Source organism: Pristis pectinata, chromosome 28, assembly GCF_009764475.1.
Source record: "Pristis pectinata isolate sPriPec2 chromosome 28, sPriPec2.1.pri, whole genome shotgun sequence".
In the NCBI taxonomy this organism is placed as follows: domain Eukaryota; kingdom Metazoa; phylum Chordata; class Chondrichthyes; order Rhinopristiformes; family Pristidae; genus Pristis; species Pristis pectinata.
The window spans coordinates 25,718,418-25,738,587 of record NC_067432.1 but is presented as its reverse complement, the minus strand read 5'-3'; the positions used below and the strand labels follow the sequence as shown (position 1 = coordinate 25,738,587).

The 20,170-nt window shown below is 41.8% G+C and overlaps 1 protein-coding gene across 1 annotated transcript in view; it reads right to left on the bottom strand.

Moving 5' to 3' along the window:
• zfand6 (zinc finger, AN1-type domain 6) overlaps positions 1-12,711 on the bottom strand; it is a 56,084-nt gene extending 43,373 nt beyond the window's left edge. Inside the window, exon 1 of the mRNA XM_052040362.1 lies at positions 12,371-12,711. The gene's annotated coding sequence lies outside the window, so the exon portion shown is untranslated. The remainder of the gene's footprint in view (positions 1-12,370) is intronic.
• Between the last annotated feature and the right edge of the window lie 7,459 nt (positions 12,712-20,170).

Sequence of the window (20,170 nt, the reverse complement as noted above, 5' to 3'; positions counted from 1 at the left end):
AACAGAAATAAACATTGGCAAGCTGTGACCAGTGGGAATCAGAAGGATCAGTGCCTAGACTCCAACTATTCCAAATTTACGAGACGACCCAATGTAATATTTTCATGTTTGCTTGTGACACAAAACTAAGCGGGAATTTGAATACTGATGAGGATGCAAAAAGGCTTCAAGGGATAGAGACAGACTGAGTGAGTGGGTAACATGACAGATGGAGTACAATGTGGAAAATGAAAGGTTATCCACCTTGTTAGGAAAAAAAACAAATGCTGAGTCATTTGAAAATAGTAAGAGAATGGGAAATGTTGATGTCCAAAGAGACATGGGTGCCCTTGTGTACAAGTCACTGAAAGGTAACATCCAGATGACACTGGCAATTAGAAAGGAAAATGTGGCCTTTATTGCTAGAGGATCTGAGTACAAGAGTAAAGATAGCTTACTAGAATTATATAGGCCATTAGTGAGACCACGTCTGCTGTGCTGTGTACAAATTTGGTCTCCTTTCCAAAAAAACAATAAACTTGTTATACATGGAGTCTCGTGAAGATTCTCCATACTGGTTCCTGAGATAGCAAAGCTCTTACATAAAGAGATATTAGTCACAGAGTTATACAGCACGGAAACAGGCCCTTCAGCCCAACTGGTCCATGCCAGCCAAGATGCTCCATCCAACCTAGTCCTATTTGCCAGCACTTAGCCCATAACCTTCTAAACCTTTCCAATCTATGTATTTGTCCAACTGTCTTTTACAAGTTGTTATTGTACCTGCCTCAACCACTTCCTCCAGCAGCTCATTCCACATAGATAATACCCCTTGTGTAAAAAAAGTTGCCCCTCAAGTTCTTATTAAATTTTTCCCCTCTCACCTTAAACCTATACCCTCTAGTTCTTGATTCCCCAACCCTGGGAAAAAGACTGAGTGCACTCACCCTATCTATGCCCCTCGTGATTTTATACACCTCTATAACATCACCTCTCAGTCTTCTATGCTCTAAGGAATAAAATCCTAGTCTGTCAAAACTCTCCCTATAACTCAGTCCCTCAAGTCGCAACACCCTTGTAAATCTTTTCTGCACTCTTTCCAGTATAATGACCACTTTCCTATAGCAGGGCGACCAAAACTGAACACAATATTGAAGATATTGAGTAGACTTGGCCTCTATTCTCCAGAGCTTAGAAGAATGAAACGCACAAGGTTCTCATATGGCTTGATGGGATAGATGCAGGAAAGATGCTTCCTCTGCCTAAAGAGTCTAGAAACATAGGTCACAATTTCAAAATCATGAGGTGGGTGATTTCGGACCAAAACGAGGAGAATTTGTTTCTCTCAGAAGATGGGGAATATTTGGAAATCTCTCATCTGGAGAGCTGTGGAGACTGAGTCATCGATTGCATTCAAAACAGAGATGAATTGATTTCTGAACATTAGAAGAATCAAAGGATATGGAGATTCAGCAGGAAAATCATGTTGAGGTAGAATATCAAGCATGATCTTGTTGAATGGCAGAGCAGTCTCGAGGGGTTGAATGCTCTGCTCCTATTTTGTATGTTCTAAGAATTAAGGAGGTAACTGATTTTTACCCTGCTGCAACCTGTATGCGATGTTAAGTGATTATGCCCAACATAAAAAGCCTTTCTCTGCTGTTCTGTGGCCAACCGTTTAGCTTGCACCTGCACACAAGATATTATACTTTAAGATCATGGCCCGGATGTGAATGGGGTCACATTGTTGAAAATTGAAATCCATGCCGCTAGTTCCCTAATAGCATTGGAGAACATCAATATTCTTTAAAAGGACACACAGGTTAGAAATTATTTCAATGAAATCTCATGAAATTTATATAATGCGCTAGTTCCCTACTAATCAAATATGTTTTACTTCCATTTTATCTACCAAAATGAATAATCTCATATTTTTCTACATAATACTTCAACTGCCACTTTTTTGCCCATTCACTTAATCTGTGCAAATTCCTTTGCAGACTCTGCAGCCCACAGTTCATTTTCCCACTCAGTTTTGTACCATCTCTGTAGATATCCTTCCTACAGTATGATGTTCTGAAATGTACAGTAATTGTCATGATATAACAAGGTTAAAGCAACAAGGTTTAATTAGGGATTTATGAATATTTATACCTGCACACGTTCAATATTCTGTCTATAGTCGGGGATGCATGATCCAACAAAAAGACTGGGTTTTAAATCTATTCCAGTGGTCCTATAATCTTGTTCCAAAATTTCCCTATAAATAAACTGCTCTAACATTCAGGCCAAGTTTGGAAATAGATCATCATAACAGGTGCAGTGAACATTGTAACTTAGGATGCTTTAGGACAAATTTTGAAGCAGTTTCAATTTTTATCAAAATTGTTCTCTGATAATTACTCAGGGACAAAATATAATTGTTAATTAGAATTAATCTGGGCCATCATATCACAGAATTAAAATATAGGTCTGGAAATATAGTTCTCATCAGGGTATGCTAGGAAAGCATTAATAGAAGTTCCACCACAAATGGTTATACATATAGAAAGACAAAAGCATTGCAAGACGGTATGGTTCATATCATTCTAGTTTGAGCTCCTTATTGATTCGGGAACAAAGGGAAACAGATCAAGTTATACGTGTTCACATCCTGCATGAATCACAACTGGTTATTCGTATTCACCTATGAGTGAGTGCACAATGGATCATGTGCACACAAATTATTTCATTTGATCTACCACCAGCCAACAAAATCAATTTTAAGCCAACTGTGCATAAGATACTTCCTCTCACCTTCTCCTAGACCATGACACCACCAATGAAGATCACGTAAAAAGCAAAACACTGCAAATGCTAACAATCTGAAATAAAAACAGAATTCTAGAAATGTTTAACTGATCAGACAACACCTCTGGGGAAAGAAGTAGAGTTAATGTTGCAGGTTGAGAACATTTCATCAGAATGGCCAATTTTGATACAAAATGAAAATGTTGGCTCTCTGGAATTGTTCGTCAACCTTTCATATAACCAGCCATTCTAGTTTTCTAGTGATGCCCACAATTTGTGAATGAGTGAAATCCTTGTGTGTGCAAAGGATGGTAAAAGCTCAGAATTCCCTTCTGCGAAAGGAAACTGGTGCTAGGTCAATAGTTAGTGGGGGCAATGGCAGGTCCAAAAATTTAGGTCACAGATTAGTTGTGATTTTATTTATTGGCGGTTCAGTCTTAAGGACTTAACTAGCCCACAGTTCTGTCATCAGGACTTCCTTTGAAGACATCATTTCAATCCATTGTTCACACAACCTATTCCTTCTCTTGACTATTTCTCCTCCCTTTGTCCCATCTATTTCACCTACATCCACAGCTCTTTCAATACTCCTGCCAGTTCTGCCCTGAAGCACCGCTCTTCTACCAACAGCATCTAGGTCTGCTGCACCTCCACTTTCAACTGGGATAGCCAGAGGAATTCCGAACTTCAATGAAGACAGGATCAACTAAACCCTGTCCATCCAGTCTCCTCTAAAAATACAAAATAAAAATCTGAAACAAAAGCTGAACACTCAGCAGGTCAAACAGCATCTGTGGAAAGTGCAAGAGTTAATGTTTCAGGTAGAAAACCCTCAATCAGAACTCATCAGGTAAAAGGTCTCTGACCTGAAACATTAACTCTGTTTTTATTGCCAGTGATGCTTCCTGACCTGCTGAGTGTTACCAGCAATTTCAGTTTTTATTCAAGCTTCCTCTGCCTAGCAAGGTTTGTTCTGGCATTGAACAATTTTTCCTTTCACTTTTGCTCTCACCTTTTTCCCCCCAAATCAACTGTGTTGCTACGGGAACCTGCATGATTTTCATCTTTGCAATAAAGTCTAACATACCATCTCAAGTTTGGATAAATTTTATGTCTCTGTATCCTGCATTTCCCTGGGTAGAGAATTCCAAAGATTCAAAACTCTCAGAAGAAATTCTTTCTCATCTCAATACTAAACCCTTTATCCTGTGACTACACTTCCTAGTCTTGAATACCCAATAAAGAAAAATACCCTCACAGCATCTAACCATCAAATCCACACAGAAACTTGCATTTCAGTAAGATCGCTTCTCAGTCTGCCAAATTACAGAGAGCACAGGGACTGGGCAGCACAGTAGTGCAGCAGGTAGAGCTGCTGCCTCACAGCTCCAGCAACCAGAGTTCAATTCTGACCTCCAGTGCCATCTGTGTGGAGTTTACATGGTCTCCTTGTGACTGCAAGAGTTTCCCCTGGAAGTTCCAGTTTCCTCCCACCTCCCAAAGGTCTGTAGGTAGGTTAATTTGCGAGTGTTGGTGAGGGCTAGGAGAATCTGAAGTGGGGTGGGGAGGTGGTGATAATAGACATGTGAGAGAGAATAGGCTGCAGGGAAATAAGTGAGGGAGTGACATCGATTCAATGGGCTGAATGACATTCTATATAATAAGGAAAGCAGAAAATTTAGTCAGCTTTCTTAAGACAACCCCTTCACCTCAGGAATCAATCCAGCAAATGTCCTCTGCATATCACCAAGTCCTTCCTTCCTCAAACTAGCCTTCACAGTCAATATTTCCACCAGCTCTACCAAATTACGTGACTGCTTTACTGCGTATTCCTCAAATGTGACCTTTAACTTCTAGCTGCGTGTCTTCCGTATTCAACTTTTTAAATGGTGAGAGATTGGTAATTGTTTAAAGAGACCTGGTATCCTTGTGTACAAGTCATTGAAATCTAATCTGTAGGTGCAGCAAGCTGTTCAGAAGGCAAATTGTATTTTGGTCTTTCTTATGAGGGGATTTGGGTAGAGGAGTAAAGATGACACTGCAACAACACCGCACCTAGAGTGTTGTGCATAGTTTTGGTCTCCTTAACTAAAAGAAAGATACGCTTGCCACAAAGGGAGTGCAGCAAAGATTCACTTGACAGGTTGCAGGGATGACAGGTTTTCTGTATGAGGAGAGATTAAATAGGCCTGTATTCTCTACAGTTTGGAATGAGACATAATCTTACTGAAACCTACAGGGCTCAACAGAATGGATGCAGGCTTTGCCCTCGGACAAGAAGTCAGAATAAGGAGTTAGTCCTTTAGAACGACGATGAGGAGAACTCTGCTCAGGGCATAGTGAATCTTTAGAATTCTCTATCCCGGAGGCTTAGACGTTGAGTTTAATCAAAACTTATAGATTTTAGATATAAAGCAAACCAAGAGATATAGGGGATAATGCAGGAAAATGATGCTAAGGTACAATCTTGAATAGCAGAGCTGGCTTGAAGGGCCAGTTGGGCTACTCATCTCCTATTTCATATGCTTTTTTATGTTAATTCTCACCCAACTGTCCATACTCTCCAACACTTTTCCATCAAATGCAATACAACAACAGTACCTTGTCCATTGATAAGCCATTTTAGAAGCATTTGGACTTAATTCCGAAAAGCAGGGCACGTTCAGATCATAACCACCACTCCTAATACTTTTTTTTCCAGGTGATAAGCAGTATTCGGCAGTACACTTCATCACTCCTCTCACCATATCAAGCTAATCACCCCTATCACCTTCATCTGTAACATTTTCCAGTGGAGGAAAGTTAACGTCCCTCTACACAAATAGTCCCAGATATTCTGCCATTTCCAGAATTTACAACATAATATCATTTCTTACACATGAGACTTCATTAAATTTGGAGTTAATGTGGAAAACTCCCTGAGCAACCCTCTTCTGACAGTATTCCACCACAGTAATGATGTTGGAGTTTGGGATGGTCAGTGTAATCCTTGTGGATGAGTATAAGGAGTTGCCTGGACCATCAAGGACATAGTAACAGAACACATAGGAAAGCACATTCAGGCAGAATTGAAAATATTTAATCAATAATTGTTAGATCTAAGCTTCTTGGTGACTTAACCAACGGAGCAGGTGAGGGGAAAAAATCAGTGGATATAGATTGTCTAGATTTCAAAAAGCATTTGATAAAGTTTTGTGCAAAACAATGCTACATAAAATAAGGGTACTGTCAGTATTCAGATGGATTGAGATGTATCAAGATGGATAGAAGATTAGTTAATGACAGAAAAAATGGAAGACATTTCTTTTTTGATTGTTCGTCTGCTGCTAGAGGATTACAAGGATCAGTACTGGGTCTTCTATATTAATGCCTTACATACAGTATGAAGGTATTCAAGTGAAATGCATTCAACTTCGCTGGTGAAAATAAAGCAGAGAGCAAAGTTAGCTGTGAGCACAAATGAATATAGATAAGTGAGGTGAACAGCAAGGAGATGGCTGATGGGAGTGTAATGTAGGAAAAAGAAGTTATTCACTTTGGTAGAAGGATTAGAAAATCACTTTGTTTAAAGAATCTGGTAAATGCTGATTCATGATGATCAGAAAACTATTATGCAAGTATAGCTACTGATTAAAAAGAGAACAGGTATATTACTGTTTACTTCCAAGGAATTTAGTACGAGACTAAGTAAGTCTTGTTTCAGTTGCACTGTAATGGGTACAGTTTTGCCCTGCATACCCAGTAAAGGATCTCGTCTAGAAGGTTGTGCACCAAGATCCACTACACTGAATCCTCAGGTGAGGGGCCTGACTTAAATAGGTTAGATTGAACAACAAGGCTTGCCTACACCCTTGAAGTTTAGAAGAATGAAAAGCAGTTTCACTGAAATGCAAAAGATTCCAAAAGCTATTCACATGGTGGATGCCAAGTTGTTTGTTTCCCCAGATTGGAGAGTTAAGGATTATAAAACCATCTCAGCATCAGGAGTCAGGACTGAAATGGAGGAAAATTCCTTTACTTAGGCAATGTTAGTAAACCTTTGGTTTCAAAAAGATGAGACTGACAGATTTGTGGAAAAAATGTGGAATCAAGAGTCATAGAGTTGTACTGTCATCCCACATCCATGCTGACCTTTTTGCCCATCGACACCGATCCCATTTGCCCACATTAGGACCACATCCTTCTATGCCTTGCCTATTTATGTGTCTGTCTAAGTGCCTCTTATAGTAGTTGTTTCTGATTACACCTCCTCTGGCGTGTTGCAGATATCAACCACTCTCTGTGTAAAATAATTTGCTGCTAAGATTTGCTTCACTCACCTTAAACCTATATCCTCTTGTTTTTGATATCCCTACCACGGGGGAAAGATTTTATCGACCCTTTCTATACTTCACATAATCTTATATACTTGTATCAGGTCACCCCTTAACCTCCTTTGCTCCAGGGAAATCAAGCCCCCACATCCAATCTCTCCCCATAACTAAAGTCCTCCAATCCAGGAATCCTGGTAAGTCTCTCCTACACTCTCTCCAGCACAATCATATCCTTTCTATAGTGTGGCAACCAGAACTAAGTGCAGTGTAACCAGTGTTTCGTGAAGTTGCAACATAACATGCCAACTTTTGTATTCTATGCCCTGACCTATGAAGGCAAGCAGGCTATATGCCTCTTCACCACCCTAATGACATGTGTTGCCACTTTCGGGGAACCATGAACCTGGACCCCTAGGGCTCTCTGTTCATCAACATTCTTTAGGGCTCCATCATTTACTGTATATGGCCTACCCCAAAAAGCATCACTTTACACTTGTCGTGATTAAGTTCCACCTGCTGATGCTCTGCCCATCCTTTTATCTGATCTATACCCTGCTGTTGTCTTTGACAACCTCCCTCACGATCCACAATAACACTAATTTTCACGTCATCTGCAAACTGACTAATCATACCTCTTGCATTCACGTCCAAGTTGTTAATACATATCACAAAGAGCAAAGGTCTCAGCACCAATCCCTGTGGTACACCACTAGTCACAGACCTCCAATCCGAATAGCATCCTTCCATCACTGCCCTCTGCCTCCCATCACCAAGCCAAATTTGGATTCATTTAGCCCACTCGCTTTGGATCCCATGTGCCTTAAGCATTTGAATCAGCTTACCATGTGGGACCTTGTCAAATGCCTTACTAAAGTCCATATAGACAACATCTACCACACTGCCTTCATCAATCTCCCTTGTTTTCTCCATTAAAAACTTAATCAAATTAGTGAGATTGGATTTCCCTGCACAAAGTCATGCTGACTATCATTAATCAGTCCCTGCCTTTCCAAATTTTGGAAATCCTGTCCCTTAGAATTTTCTGCAATAATTTTCCTACCACTGACATAAGGCTCACCAGTCTGTGGTTATCCCTGGCTTATCCCTGCTACCCTTCATTAAAAAAAAGAACATTATTAGCTATCCTCCAGTGTTCATGTACCTTGCCAATGGCAAACGAGGATGCAAAAATCTCCATCAGAACCCCCAGCAACCTTCCTTGTTTCTATAGCATTCTGGGATAGATCTCATTGGACCTATGGAATTTAACCATCCTTCTGTGTTCCAAGACATCTAACACCTACACCTTCTTAATACTGACATGTTTCATACTATCAATGTATCCCTCCCTGAACTCACCATCCTCCACAACCTCCTCATTGGTGAATACAGATGAGAACAATTCATTTAGGGCAGTATGGGAATCAAACAGTAATCAGGTCTTCAGGTATAAAATAACTGCCAGGACAGGCTCAAGGGTCTCTCCACCTAATATTCTTGGCCATTAAGAACATTGCCCTGACCAATGAAGGCATCGAACATGGAAGTAGAGAGGTTATACTTGAACTTTATAAAACCTTGGTCAGACCTCAGATGGAGTACTGCATGCAGTTCTGGTCAGCATGCCACAAGAAGGATGTGATGGTACCGGAGAAGGTGCAGAGGAGATTCACCAGGATGTTGCCTGGGATGAAGCAGTTCAATTATGAGCAGAAACTGGAGAAGCTTGGCCTGTTCTCCCTGGAGCAGAGGTTAAGAGGGGACATGAGTGAGGTATGTAAAATTATGAGGGGCATAGATAGGGTAGACTGCAGGAAGCTTTTCCCATATCAGAGGTAGGTAAAGCTAGAGGACATAGATTTTGGGTAAGGGGGAGAAAGAGATTTAGAGAGCTTAAGAGGAGGACCTTCTTCACCCAAGAATGGCAAGTACCTGGAATGCACTGCCTGAGAACAGTTGAAGCTGGGTCGTTAAACAGCAATTAAAAAGTGTCTGGATGAACTTGAATCGTCTAGGCATTGAAGGTTATGGACCAAGTGCTGGGAGAGGGAATTAACACAGAAGGGTGCCTACTGGTCAGCATGAATGATTTTGGGCTGAATGGCCTGTTTCCATGCTGTACGATTCTATGACTGTTGCCTTCAGATGTTAGCAAGGATGAGCTTTTGGCTTGTCTGGACAGTATGCACTTTTATCAACTGATCTGCAACATAGCTCAGGGCTGGTGATCCATCCAGTTTTAATCTTGTCCTTTAATGCCTTTGTGCCTATCTCTTCTACTCATTAGTTCATTAAAAATTGTAAACAACTTTCATAATTTTCTAAGAACTGTTGATAAGTGCATTTTAAAAATAGTCAAATGATTTTATGCAACGAGAATAATTAATGGTTGTGGGAAGATAATTTAGAAAAACAGAAATTTATCAGCTGCCTATCGTCAAAATTAAATCTTGTGAAAATCCAAATACATGATCCTAGTACTGGATAAAGGAAACAAACAGAAGCATATGGCAGGTATAGAAAACTTAAAACAGGGGAGGCGCAAAATATTGCTGGCACACAAAACGAAGGAAAATCCCAAAGCGTTTTATAACTATATTGAGGGCAAGAGGGTGACCAGGGAAAGAGTAAGCAATCTGTGTTTGGAGACAAAGGGCAGAAGTGAAGTCTCAATTGAATACTTCTAATCTATACTAAAGATGACTTTGCAGTTGGAGAATTTAGGGAGGTGGGGGGGGGGAATGATGAAATTCTAGAACATGTTATGATAAAAGAAAAGGTATTTGATGTCTTAACATGCTTAAAGATAGATAAACCCTCAGTGCCTGATGAGATGAATTCCAGGCTGCTATGGAAAGCAAGGCAGGAGTTTGTTTGGGCCCCGACAGATTTTTAAATCTTCATTGGCCGCAGGTGAAGTGCCAGATGACTGGAATACAGCAAATATGATAGCTTTATTCAAAGACAGCAGGGATAGGCCTATGAGTCTACTATCAGTGGAAGGGAAGCTTTTGGGAAAAAAAATTCCAAGGGACAAGATTAAATCTACACTTGGAAGGCCAGGGGTTAATAAAAAATAGTCAGCATAACTGTGTTGGGGGAAATCCTGTCTGACCAGTTTGACTGAATTTCTTGAAAAGATAACAAAATGTATTGATGAAGGCAGTGTGGTTGATGTAGTTTACATGGACTTCAGTAAGGCTTTTGACACAGTCCAACATGGGCAAACCGTTCAAAAAATCAGAACCCATAGAACAAGTTGGCAAATTGGATCCAAAATTTGATTTAACAGAGGGCAATTCTGGAGAATTATTTTGGAGAAAAAGAAGCCTATTACCAGTGACGTACCGCAGGGATTACTGCTGGGACCCTTCCAGTTTGTTGTATGTATTTACAATTTGAATATGAATGTAGGAGGTATCATGCAAGAATGACCCAAGAATTGCTGGTGTTGTTGAAATGATGACAGTCAAGGGTTACAAGATGATATTGATTAATTGGTAAGATTGGCAGTGCAATGGCAGATGGAAATTAATTCTTACAAGTGTGAAGTGATGCTTTTTGGGAGGACTGACAAGGGTAAGACATACACAATGAATGTTAGGGTCCTAGGGAGTATGAATGAACAGAGGGATCTATGCTTACAAGTGCAAGTATCCCTGAAGGTGGCAGCACAAAGTAAAAAAAGGTGGTGAAAAAGGTATATGGGCTAGTTGCTTTCATTAGACAGGGAATATAATAAAAGAGCAAGGATATTATGGAACAACTTCATAAAACATTAGTTAAGCCACAGCTGGAGTACTGTGTACAGTTCTGGTCATTACATTATAGGAGGAATGTGATTGCATTGGAGAGGCAGGAGATTCACCACGTTGCTCTGGCTGGAGTATTTCAGCAATAAGGAGACACTGGATAGACTGGTTTGTTCTCCTTGGAACACGGGAGACCAAAGGGGGACCTGATTCAGGTATACAAAATTATGAGGGGCATAGATAGCAAACGTTTAGGATAAGACAAGAGGTTTAGTGGGGATCTGAGAAGAACGACCAGATGGTGGATGGAATCTGGAACACACTGCCTGAGTAAGTGATGGAAGCAGAGACCCTCACAACTTTTATGTATTATTTAGACAAGCACTTGAATCAACTAGAAGGCTACAGAACAAGAGTTAGGAAATAAGTTTAGTATAGACAGGTACTTCCTAATTATAAGTGACGTGGTGGGCAGTTTCTGTTCTAAGATACAAATTACAGTTAAATTACAAAGCTTATTTGTTCTGCTGACTACATATTTCACACACTCAATACAGCATCTTACTGAAACCACTTCTTCCAGGATTAACACAACCTTGTGTTTTTTTAAAATAAAAAGTCCATCCAACTATCTTTAATCGTTGAACTAATGGCAAAGCTCTGCGGCTCTACACTTTGTGCAATAACATTATCTCCAGTAAGTCCCGCATTTCAAGGGAACCTTGGCGTGGAGAACTACACTGAGGACAGGTTGGAAACCACACGCCAGACACCACACCCCGCGGGCACAGAGGCAGGTGCAGGGACCGAGCCCCCCGCCCCCGGGCGCGCACACGGGCCCAGGCGCGGCCCCGCCCCCTGCCCCGGGCGCGCACACGGGACCGGCCCCGCCCCCTGCCCCCGAGATGCTTCTGATTTCCCACACATCGAACCGACCCCCAGCGGGGCCGCGCCCCCACAAAGGGCGAGAGCCACCCCGCCCGCCCGGCCGGCGTTTAAAGGGCTCGCATGTGCACCCAACGTTCCCGCTGGTAAAACTGGGGGCCCTGTCAACAGCAGAAGGCCGGGCTCCGCTCGCCCGATTGCCTCACAACTCCGGACCCCGGAGACCCCGCTCAGCCCCCGGGGCGCGTCTGCACCCCGAACTGGTCACGGCCCAGCTCCTCCACAACCTAACCCGCTGGCAGGAAAACCCGCCTCCTTCGTCACCAGCGCTCCCATTGGTCAGAGTCGCTGCCAATCCGCACATCCCACCGTATCTAATGGTTCATGGACCGTCAATCACATTGACAAGTCCCGCCCCCCCAACGATCAGACCCACCCCCTATTGGCACTTCCGGCAGCGAGTTGGGTTGAGCGGGGGCTGCCAGGCCCGCAGCGGCCGGCTGACGGTACCCGAGACTGAAGGGAAAGGTATGGAGCCAAGTCAGTCCCGTCGGCAGGAGGGCCGGCGGGGCTGGGGGATCTCAGCGTCCCTCTCGCAGGAACACTGACTGGGGGCAATCCCGCCTGAATTCCGCGGTGACAGCGACCTACCTCTGAAACAAAATAACAGACAAAGAAAAGGAGCGAGCGGCCTGTGTCCGCCCGCCCGGCCCTGTTTACACGGACAAAGCGGCCCGCTTAGCTGCCCTTGACGTCACACGGCAGCGCAGCTCCGATTGGCTGCCGGCTGCAGGTGGTGCGTTGCCCCCGCGCGAGCGCCCTTTGCGCCTGTCAATCACGCCGCCTGTCAATCACGGAACCTGGACTTTCCAAAGCGGGGTCAGACGTAAAACTTGTTTGATTCCTGAGAGGTTATATAAAGATTTCCGGAAGCAGTATATATATACCAGGCCTCCACTGCATCAGAATGAAACAAATGCCGACTAATTTCCGGAAGCTTGTTGTAGATGATCTCACTGGGATTATTAGGGTTTCTTTTGAAAGATCACATACGTACTCATAGTCTTCGCTTTTCTGATTTTCAGCGGCGAGCTCTTTTTTTAAGCATAAATTGTTAATGGTGTAAGTCCAAAATGTTCTTCTCCTCTGTTGTTCACTAAGCACACCAATACGGAAAATTAGGTTACCAACCTTCAGAGGTTGTTCCACTTCTATGGAACTCAAAGTGTTGCATAATTTACCCTTCACTTCTGCGAGCAACTGAAGCCAAGCGTTAGTGTCTTTAAAGAAACTTTTTTTTATTAATTCGTTTGAAAAGAGCTTATTTATTATTGACTATTAATTATGAAAAATTAACTGGCAAAAATTTGACTGGTAGAAGTGTTTTGAAGAGTCATTTGATGAAGTTAGGTTGACATAGAGTTGAAATCTTACTAGAGAAAAGAATGTTATTGAATTGGACTTACAAAATGTAATTTGGCTCTCTTTTCAAGGTATAAATTTTGGTTTTATTTTAGAATAATTATCAGATTCAGATTTATTATCACTGACATGACGTGAAATTTCTTGTTTTGCAGCAGCAGTACAGTGCCAGAGACATAAAATTACTATACATTACTAAAATAAATAAATAGTGGAAAAATAAAGGAATAATGAGGTAGTGTTCAAGGGTTCATGAACCGTTCAGAAATCTGATGGCAGAGGGGAAGAAGCTGTTCTCGAATCATTGAGTGTGGGTCTTCAGGCTCCTGTAGCTGGCTGAGTCTACAACCCTCTGCAGCCTTTTGCAATTCTGTCCATTGGAGCCTCTGTACCAGGCTGTGATGCAACTGGTCAGAATGCTCTCCAGAATATCAACATCGATAGAAATTTTTAATAGTCTTTGGTGACATACCGAATCTCCTTAAAACTCCTAACAAATTTTTTTCCAATATTTTAGGAAGCAGAGAAATGTTGATTCTAGCATAGGGAATCAGATGGCCTTTAGTGCATATTTATAATATTCTGTTTGACCACCTCTTGTAAAAGACCTGCTTGGCTTGGAAAATTGGTTTTGGGACTTCTATAATCAATTGCAAAGCTCTGTAATATACCAACTGACCTCAGTTGCAATGAGACATCAAACCCTCCCTCTTGATGCCAGTGATATGTTAAAGATGGAGCAAGTGAAAATTGTCAAGTGCCTTGCTGTGATGGTTGTAGCTTATCTACAACTCTAATCTCTGTGGTAGGATGGGGAAGACACCAGCTAATCCTTTGTTCCTGCCAGAGTCAACACTTAAGTTTGCCAAGGGTGAAGCTGGCTCTGCTGTTCCACTGAGTGATGTTATTTTTTTTTAATTAAATTTTATTTACAGTGTGGTAACAGGCCCTTCCGGCCCAACGAGTCTGCGCCGCCCATTTTAAACCCAATTAACCTACCCGTACGTGTTTGCAATGTGGGAGGAAACCGGAGCGCCCGGAGGAAACCCACGCAGACACGGGAGAACGTACAAACTCCTTACAGGCAGCGACGGGAATTGAACCCCAATCGCTGGCGCTGTAATAGCGTCGCGCTAACCGCTACGCTACCGTGCCGCTACGTTGTGGTATTTTTCAAAAGAACACTACTGATGAAGCAAAGCATGAGTATGACTTTGTCGACTATAACCACAAGGGATTCAAAATAGACACAGCAGCTCAAAACTGGGCGTCCATTAAATACTGTGCGTCATCAGCTGCTACACAGTTTTGTTCCAACACAAACTGCATCTTCGTGGCTTAATGTATTCTCATTTGGCCCTATCATTAAAGGGACAACCTTGTTCAAAGAACGTTAAGGAGCATGCAAGGGACATAATTAAAAATTACGCCAACTAGTAAAATGACAACACTACTAAATACTAAACAGCTGAAGCACCATGCTATATGGAGATATAAACAATCTCACAACCCATGGATCAGGTCAAAGCTCAGACAACCTTGCCATGTCCTGTTATGAATGGCAGTGTATCATTAAACAGCTAAAGTAAGGCACAAAAGACCAACTGATGAAAGAATTTAGTGGGTCAAGCAGCATCTGTGGAGGCAAAGTGATGGCTGACATCTCAGGTCAAGATAGTTGAAGGAAGGAGACTGGTTCATGAACATTCTCATTGATGTTAGAGCCTGACGCACAAGTGCATTAAACGAAGCAAGAGGGTTTGCATCCTCTGACAGGAATTTACAATAAGGCCGATTTTTATTCCCTGTTCATATTTAAAACAACTGCCTTTGTAAGTGTGGCAATCTGTGCCCCCCAGTGTTTACAAGAATGAGAGGAAATCTCATTGAAACTTACAGGGCTTGATAGGTAGCTGCAGGGCAGATGTTCCCTCGATGAGGAGTCTAGGACCAGGGGGCACAGTTTCAGAATAGGGAGGCTACTTAGAAATGTGCTGAGAAATTTCTCACTCAGTGGATGGTGAATTTTTTTAGAGTTCATTCAGTCAGTCATGAACAAGTCAGTTGTCATGTTCATTCAAAATAGATTTTTAGACATTAGGGAAATTGAGTGACATGGCAATAGTGCCAGGAAATAATGCTGAGGTAGGAGAACAGCCATGATTTTGAATGGCAGAGCAATCATGAAGGGCTGGGTGGCCTACACCAGCTCCTATTATGTACACAGATCTGCCAGGTAATGACAATCTCCAACAAGAAAGTCTAACCACCTAACATTACCATTCAATGACATTACCATTATTGAATGCCCCACCATCAACATCGTGGGTGTCACAGTTGACAGAAACTTGACAGGATCAGATATGCATATAGCGTGACTACGAGAGCAGGTCAGAGGCTGGTGAGTCCTCTGATGAGTAACATGGCTTCTGACTTCCACAAAGTCTTTTCATCATCTGAAATGTTTGAGTCAGGTTGGATTGAACCACTCTCCACTTGCGTGGATGAATGCAACTCCAACTCAAATGATCTTCAAAAATCTCAACTGCATCTTGGACATAACAATCCAATTGTTTGGATGCTAACTTCCTCGAGAATGGATGTATCTTAGCTGCAGAGCGTACTATCAACATGATGCACTGAACCAACTTGTCAATTCTTCTTCAGCTGATCTCTCCCACCTTGAAGGACAAGGGCAGCAGGTGCACCCCTTCTCCAATAGGGCCTTGATTTTTAAATATATTGTCAAATTTTCATCATCACTGCATCAATGTTCTATTACTCCCTAACTAACAGCAGTTTAGCAATACCTGCAGCAGATGGACAACAATTATTTGAGAAAGCCACTGGACAACACCCTCTCAAATGCAATAGGCATAGGCTTTACATCTTATTGTTATCATGAGTAAGTAAAACAAAAGGTTGTGATTGACCAATCAGTATTGCCTTCAGTCTTTGAGCTGGTTGTAGGCCAAAACACTGGAATCAGAAAGTAGCTGGATCTTTGGAAAAAGACAAATGATGACCAATTATGTACTTTTTTTATTGTACACAGTTAGTAAGGTTAAATTTTCTACTGTCTGGAATTAAATTTGGATTTGCCTCTTATAGTTTTTGAATACCATGAGCAGGACTGCAGCAGAACTCACTATTTTCTGGCTTTCTAAGTTACTATGAGTACAGGAGATCTGATTTATTACTCAGTTCATCACATGAACATTATGATTACCAAATGATCTTCAAAAATATGCTAGAGTATGTGTATTTTAGAAGGATCTTCCACGATGCGTCAGAGAATCAAATATTATTGTCAAGTCAACAAAAGCTGCAAACTCTGGGATTCTTTTCTCCTTTTACTCCGTTGTCAGCCACGACCCAGTAGGAGGGCTCTTGCCTCAAGATCCTCTTGGACATCCATCCAGAGTTGTAAACTGATAATCTATTGTGATTCATTGTGGGTATTCCACTGTCATGAATGTTATTACCCATGGACTGTTTGAAAAAGAACATGGGACTTTTCCCCAATTTCCCAGTAAATAATTGTCTCTCAACCCACACCACTAAATAAACATTAATATTCAGATGACTTATGGGATCCTATTGGGCACAACATGGCTGGCATGTTTCCATACATTTGTTTCCACACATTGCACAGGTGACTACACATCATACGTTATTTGTAGACTGTCTTGGGGTGCCCTAGGGATGTGAAAATTGTGTATAATTTATGTTTAATGTATGTTTTTCTTGTGAATGTTGCCTTTTTAATATCTAGGATTGTACTCGGTGGAAGTGTGGCAGCGAGCAGAGCACCAGAGACCCGGGTTCAATCCTGACCTCCACTGTGAAGTTTCCACGTTCTCTCTGTGACCGGGTGGGTTTCCTCTGGGCACCCTGGGTTCCTCCCACAAGCCAGGAGGTAAGGTGGTGAGAGCAGAGGAGCGGGATCGGGACGAGATCTCGTCTCTTCAGTCTCCTCCCCAGCAGAGCAAGAACTAGAGTTCTCCCCGGTCCATAGCTTTTACCCCAACAGCCTCCGCATTCAACAGATGACCATTCTGCACATGATCAGCTCCAACAAGAGTCTGCCATCAGACACATATTCCCCTCCAACTCCTCTTTCAGTATTTTGAAGGGATCACCTTTCTGGTGACTCCCAGGTCTGCTGGGCAGGCACGGTAGTGTAGCGGTTAGCGTAACGCTATTCAGTGCCAGCATCCTGGGTTCAATTCCCACCGCTGTCTGGAAGGAGTCTGTACGTTCTCCCTGTGTGTTTCCTCCAGGTGCTCCAGTTTCCTCCCACATTCCAAAGACGTACAGGTTAGGAAGTTGTGGGCATGCTGTGTTGGTGCCAGAAGTGTGGCGACTCTTGCGGGCTGCCCCCAGAACACTCTACGCAAAAGATGCATTTCACTGTGTGTTTCGATGTACATGTGACTAATAAATCTTATACGATGCTATGTGTCTGTGATGCTGCTGCAAGTAAGTTTCTCATTGCATCTGTGCACACATGGACTTGTGCATATGACAATAAACTTGACTTTGACCATTACGGATATGCATGTCTTTTTTCACTTCTGCAAAGAATGGTTATAAAACCCAGACGTAGAATTTTCTTTCTCATTGAGATCATTATAATTAATTTAATTGTGCGTGGATAAAGAAAAAAGGAAGTACCTTTACATAGAATTACATATAGTCCTGAAACACGAACTGCATTGCAGGCCTCACCCCTTCACCTTGTCAGCACATCCTTGTATTCCTTCCTCCCTTGTGTGCGTAATAGTTTTCCCCTTCTATGCCATTCACCTCAACTGTTTGTGATGGTGTGTTCTACATTCTGATCATTCTTTGTGTGATACAGTCTCTCCTAAATCCTTGTCTTATGGTTCTTAGTTGTTACACTTGAGTATCAAAACTATCATCTTTATCAATCCACTGCACAATTTTAAATACATTTACAGGGGGACCTCTGCCATTTTTTTGGAGAATATAACCCAAATTGGTATTGGTTTTGGTATTGATTTAGTATTGTCACATGTACTAAGACACAGTAAAAAAAAACTCTTGCTTGCATGCCATCCAGGCAGATCATGCCATACATTAGTACATCAAGGAAATGAAAAGAAAACAGAATGCAGAATACAGAAAGTAGTGTTGCAGTTACAGAGAAAGTGCAGTGCAGATAAACAAAGTTCAGGGGCCATGATGAAGTAGATTGGTAGATAAAGAATTTAACTTTAGTGTATGAGAGGTCTGTTCAAGAGTCTGATAACAGTGAGGTAGAAGCTGTCCTTGAGTCTGGCGGTATGTGCTCTCAAGCTTTTGATTCTTTTGCCCCGAAGGGAGTGGGGAGAATAGAGAATGATCAGGGTGGGAAGGGTCCTTGATGATGTTGGCTGCTTTCTCAAGGCAATGGGAAATGTAGATGGAATCAATGGAAGGGAGGCTGGTTTGCATGAAGTACTGGGCTTGGGCCAGGTTTATTTAATCTTTTTTGCTGGTTCTGGGTATCATCCTTGTGAATATTTGCTGTTTCTTCATTTTTTAATATGGAGACTGCAGCCATACAAAATACTCCAAGTATGGTCTGACCTAATTTATGCACAGGTTAGAGTAGTTTTTCCTTTCCAATTCTATCCTTCGAGCAATGGGCCCATGTATTAGATTTGTGATTTTCTCAACCAGCACTGTTACTTTAGCGATTCCTGTGTATGTGTCCCAAGATCCTTTTATCTCTCTATCCCATTTTGACGTTATCTTCCTCCCAAAAAGTACAACCTCTTAAAACTCACTCTCATTCTGCAAGTTGTTAAGGTCTATTGTTATTTGAAGCCCCTTTTTTACTTGCTAAACTTTCCAGATGAAAACGCCCATCACAATGCTATCAAAATGTAGGATCCTCACCCAGATACGCCTAACTCCCACTCCTTGCCCCAACTCCCAGTCCCAAATGGTGCCAAAGCCTCTGTTACTCTGCTTATCCCAACATTCCTTTACTATGAAGCAAATGAATATATTCTTGAAATTTTCTGGAGTTACCCTGGGCTCCCAATGAACTTACAAATGTTGGCACGATCCAGCAGCGGTCCTTACCAATGCAAAATCCTGCAGAAGCTGGAAACCTGAAATATAAAAAAAACATATTGGAAGTGCTCAGGTGGTCAAGTCTGTCGAGACAAACTGAAATAATATTTCTGTTTCAGTGATAAGGTATTTCAGAATAAATGGAATAGTTCAGAAAAGTTAAGTAGTATCTCAAAGGAACAGGAAAGCGGAGTTTAATGTGGAAAACAAAAGGCAGCCATTGTAAAACAATTTAAACTGAATAATGGTAGGATATAGAATGGCAGATCCTAAATAAAACTAATAAAGTAGTGGTGGGTTGGGGAGGAGAACCTTGTTTTTGTCTAGTTCCTTGCATTACCTCAGAGCATCCCAAAATGCTACACAGTCAGTGAACCACTTTTGAAGTATATCTCTGTTTTGCTCAGTGAAAAACTAGAAGACAATTTGTGCAAAACACGATCCTACCATAAATAACGTCCTATCAAGAGACACTAGACAGTTTGAGCCTGTATTCATTAGTGTTTAGAAGATTGAGGGCTGAACTTACTTAAACCTATAAGATCCCAAGGGGGCTTGACAGGGTGGATATTGGGATGTGTTCACTAGTGAGAAAGTCATGAAAAATAATGATAGTTGATCCTGGAGGAAGGGGGACAATGCCATGTAGAATAGACTAGCTGGGGTGGAGGGGTAACACAAAGAGTAAGCTAACACTCCAATTTGAGGATAGAATACCATGAGAAGACGGAAAAAGACATAAGTTTCAATTCCAGCCATTAAAGAGGTATCTCAATCAATCTGGTGCAGATCAGGAAATAACCTAGTCAGAATCAGTAAGAGTAATAATCATGTTGTGTCAGCAAGAACAATGTGGATACAGGGAAATGAGAACTTACATCAACACCCACACCTAAAATTTAAATAGCATTAACTGCATGGTTCATTGAAAAACTAAGAAGT